Source organism: Raphanus sativus, chromosome 8 (assembly GCF_000801105.2).
Source record: "Raphanus sativus cultivar WK10039 chromosome 8, ASM80110v3, whole genome shotgun sequence".
Classification (NCBI taxonomy): Eukaryota; Viridiplantae; Streptophyta; class Magnoliopsida; order Brassicales; family Brassicaceae; genus Raphanus; species Raphanus sativus.
Genome location: NC_079518.1, coordinates 19,163,369 through 19,168,322, shown reverse-complemented (window position 1 = coordinate 19,168,322; position 4,954 = coordinate 19,163,369). Strand labels below are relative to the sequence as shown.

The following is a 4,954-nucleotide window of genomic DNA, read 5'->3' as shown; positions in this document are numbered from 1 at the left end:
CAGCGAAAAGTGTTCTCTGGTCTCTCAGCAGAAATTCCAATGGAGCATATTGAGAATTTCGAAAAAGTCTGCAGTTTCACTCGTGCGAATGGTGTGCCACCAGACTACATCAAGTGCATGCTATTCCCATTCTCTCTTGATGGAAAAGCTGCACGGTGGTTGAACTCCCTCCCTACCGGCTCTCTCACTTCATGGGAACATGTCCGATCAGCGTTCCTCAACCATTTCTACTCTAAGGCGAGAACAGCTGCATTGAGGAACAAGATCACTTCATTCAGACAGCTCCATGATGAGCCTTTTTGTGACGCATGGGAGCGCTTCAATGACTACCAGAGAGAATGCCCTCACCATGGATTTGATGATGATTACCTCCTGGGCATTTTCTATGATGGGGTGGACTGGAAATACCAAGGTGCTCTAAACTCAAATTGATGAGCTAACAGCTAAGGTCGAACAGCTACTGCAGAACAACCATGCACAAGGATCTGGGTATCAGAACACCATCCCGCAGAGCAATCAGCAAGCTGTTCCAGCCGCGAGTGCTCCGACTGCAGAGAACAGTCCGCCAGATGATCTGAAAAATCTGAACATTATAATGCAGCAGATGCTCCAGAGCCAGCAACTTCAGGTCAAGGCACTGAATCAGGTTACCACAGACATCAACACCAGGATGGACATCATGTTCACCGAGCTGAATTCAAAATATGATACTGTGAGCAACCACATAAAGAAGATTGATGTTCAGCTCGCTCAAACTGCTGAAACTGTTAAAAGACAGCAAGAGATCATTCGTGGAAAAAGTTTGATGAATCCTAGGGTTGAGCACTGTAATGCAACCGAGCAGAGACGTAAGAAATCTGAGGAAAAACAAGCGAAACAACTGTTCGCTGAGACTGTTCTGGGCGCAGAACAGAGAACAGTGCAGTCTGCTAGCTCTAGAGTGACTGCTCCCGCGACTGCTCCCTCTCCCTACGGATCTACTGATATTCCACCAGTGCGAGTCTATGTTCCTAAGGCTCCCTATCCGATTCCACCTAGACACCTGAAGGTGTTGCCTAAGGTTGATGACCCTGGAAAATTTGCTTTTCCATGTTCCATTGCTGGAGTAGAATTTGAGGAAGCTCTTTGTGACTCTGGATCTTGTGTGAATCTTGTCTCAAAGGCGATTGTAGACAAGTTGGGAATTGCTGATGTTGAGCCTTCTCAGGTGACTCTGACTTTTGCAAACTCTTCCAGAGCAGTTCCTTATGGCACTATTCGCAACCTTCCTGTCCAAGTTGGGGACTGTGTTCTCCATACTGAATTTCAGGTTGTTGAGATGAACAAGGATCATGAGATGCCTTTGATCTTAGGAAGGACATTTATGGCTACAGTGGGAGCAATCGTTGATATGCCTAATAAGAGAGTCTCCTTCTCCCACATCAACAAGAATGTCTTCTATCAGGCTGTTCCACCAGATTTCAGAAACTACACGCCTCTTGCATCTCAGTGTTCAGTGGAGAAAAGTTGAAGGTTGTTCCAAGGAAGGAGCTTGGTAAAAACAGTGAGTTCAAGGAAGTTCTGAATGGAGATCCTCACAATGATACCAAGAAACTCAGTGGGAATGCAAGGGTGAAAGAGAAAGTCCAGAAGAAAAGGGTCAAAGGAGATCCTACTATGACTTTGACACCTCACTGGTGTGATGAGAAATCCATTGAGTATGAGGTAAAGTGCAAGGGTACCTCTAAACCTTTCTCTAAAGTCAAAGTTATTCTCACAGATGAGCTGAAAGAGAAAGGAGAAGCTGCTGTGAAAGGGTTGTTGAGCAGAGTTTTGAAGCTGAACATGTCTGATTGTGGAGCTTGTTTTGGAACAAGCCCTCATGCTCAACCCGACTGATCCATGTCACCAAGTCAAGCTAGTGACTTTAACCAAGCGCTTGGTGGGAGGCAACCCACTGGTAAGTGTAAATATAACTTGGTTTTGTTTTTGTTTGCTTATTTTCGTTTTAGTTTATTGAGTTTCAGGTCAAAAAGCAGAAAAATCCGAGATACTTCGAAAAAAAATCTGGATTGCAGAAACGGAGCTCCCTGTTCTGCAGGAGCCAATAACAACCGCCCAGGTGAAAATCTGGCGACAGAACACCCAGAAATTTTCGGAGCACCCGCTCCAGGTAAGTATCTCGACCAAATTTTTTTTGTAAATTCTTGTTTTCACATTCTCTCTGATTTATTTTCACACCGAGACGTTGTGAAGTAAGTCTGGGGGAGGGTCTTCGTAGTTTACTAACTCGTTTCTTTCTTTTGTTTTTATCTTGCGTCAGGTTGAGTCAGTTTTTAGGATCGAGTCAGTCAAAGTTTTGTGGGAATTAGGACCTTATTCTGTGCTGATCACTAACCACCTCGTGCTTTAGTTGTCTTATTCAGTAACCTTAGCAGTGGCGAAAGACACACATGTGGACCCGGAACACCCTGACATATCTCACTTGATTCTCCAGAAGTTCTCAGCCGATCAAGTTACACTGGGTAGACTTAACTCCAAATAACTTGAACCTAATCTTGACTGAAATTCTTCTTGTTATGGGCACTAGATCAGGGAAACGAGAACTACACTCAGGACTTCTTATTCTTTCTATCCATCTTGTTGTTCCTGAGTGGCTAGCTCATCTTTAGCTAGTTCCCACCCTGAACCTTAGCCTTTATTCCACCTTCATGCATTTGTTTTTCAGTGTTATATGTGCAGATATGTGCAAAAAGGTCGGAGAGGAAAGGATCGACGCAGCCTCTTACTCGTTACTGCTGCGCAGATTCAGCCAGAAGGAGAACAAGCAGATTAAGGGAGCAACCTCTCCATAACCAATGAGTTGTGCAAGAACACGGGTGGAGAACCAGAATGATTTGAACCAGAAGAACCACCAGTGGCAATCCAAACATCACATGTTACCTCCTTCTTCGTCACCCCACTATCTAAAAAAAAAAAAAAAAAAAATCTTTCATTTTATTGAGCATATGGTGATGGAGAAGGAGAAGAATTCAGGATACACGAGCCATTGGGAAGGTCGAGCAGAAGAGTAGGTATCAATATGAAGGGATGAGGAGCAGACAGATGAGCGGAGCAGTCTGATGATTGTTCCCGAACGAAAAGAACAGTCGCTCCTGAGATTGCAGCTCCTGAGATAGCAAAACGAGTAAGGGGCTGTGGACATCAATGGAGCCGTCCTCTCACGACTATTTTGCGCGATATCCTGCATCCACTACGAAAAGTTGGTAGCCCCTAAACACTCTTTAGCTCTACCATAAAATTAGCCTGTTCCACACCTAACCCGTCTACCCTGAATAGTGCCTGTGATGAGAAGCTCACGATGCTCTTAAATGAATGTAAGGAGTTCTGTCTCGATAGTGTTGCTTTTTCAGGTTTGAGATGTAGAGTATGGAGCCGATTTTCGAACAGCAGTCAGTGGGGTTCTGGTAAGGGTGTGTTGTCCTAGTTTACTGCTTGTATGGTTCAGAGATTCGTGGTTAATGTATGGTTGCTGAGAATAGGAGAGTTCCCACACTTTCAAACATTTCTCCTTGTTCTTGATACTTGGTCTTGTTCGAGGACAAACAAGGATCTAAGTCTGGGGGAATTGATATATGGTGTTTTATACATCATTGTATATATGTTTTCTAATTGGTTTTCAAGTCTCTATCGAGTCTTTCTAGTCCTTTTCGAGTCATTACAGGTCTGGAGTTGCACTGGATGGGAGATGGACCTGCTGGAACAAAAGAAGCAGAAAACAGTGCAGTTTGGTGATTTTCACGCAGAACAGTCTGATGACTGCTCCCGATCAAGCGGAACAAGCAGACGGAGTGATCCCGCGGTTGTTCCCGACGAATAAGGAAAATACAACATCTCGGGATTTGCCCTAATTATCCTCTTTTTCTCTCTGGCCGCCTGTGGCTTTTGATATAACTTCTTTTTCTATTTTTCTACATCATTCTACGCTTTCTGAGACACAAGAAACTATTGGAGACTTTTAGGATTATTGAATTTGCTTATTGCAAAGGGAGAAGGCTTCATCTCTCTCTCCATAGAGAAGATCATCTGAACCCTTTGTTTTCTACTCTGTTCTTATGCAATTTTATTCAGGATTTATGTCTTTGTCTATTTGCATCATGATCGAGTAGTAGCCTTGCTCGCCTAGGGTTTTTAGGGTGTTGAGGCATGAGCTAAACATAGATAAGCGATCCATAACTGTTCTTCATTCATACTGCTCTTACTGCTTTCATTAAACTGATCACTTGATGTTAGATCACTAGTTCATCACCTAGTTAACCGCTTAGGATGATAACTTGACATGTATTGAATGAGCTTAGTATCCCTAATCAGCGAAAGTAGATATTAGGGTGGTAAGTGAACTGATCGGACTTGTTCTCTAAGGCTTGCAATCGATTCTCATCCCAACGACAGTTAGATGGTGAGATCGATCTGCAAAGCGATCACTGCCACGACAGTGGAGTGTTCCAGCTGAGTGATCCGAGTTCTAGAAAGCACTTCATCGCGCTTGAATAATTGTTTGGCTCCAATTCAACACCCATTGAAATACCCTAAGCTAGCTCCTTGTTAAATTGAATCAATCTCTTGTTTTTTCTTGTTTCCTATCGTCACCTTTTAAACCAAAACAAATATTCTTCTTAGCTTGATTTCGAAACTCATAGAAATAAAGTGTAGACTGGTCCTCTGGATTTGAATCTAAAGTACTATAATTGCAACTGTTAACTTGGCAGTATCAAGGATTCATTTTTAGTGTATCAACATCCTGTTGGTGTTCATGTCACATATGGTTCCTACTGTAGCCATAAATGTTCTTCCAAGTAAGAGGGAAGAGTTCCAATTTAGCTTGATGTCGAGGACATGAAAATCCACAGGGACGATAGCATCACCAATGTGAACCTCTAGGTCTTTGATGAAGCCTCCAGAGTTTCTCTGAGAG

General features: G+C 43.2%; 1 non-coding gene across 1 annotated transcript; it reads right to left on the bottom strand.

Moving 5' to 3' along the window:
• Positions 1–249: 249 nt before the first annotated feature.
• On the bottom strand, positions 250–356 carry LOC130499343 (small nucleolar RNA R71). Its single transcript, XR_008938222.1, has one exon. It is a non-coding gene; the product is annotated as a small nucleolar RNA R71 (small nucleolar RNA).
• Positions 357–4,954: the final 4,598 nt, after the last annotated feature.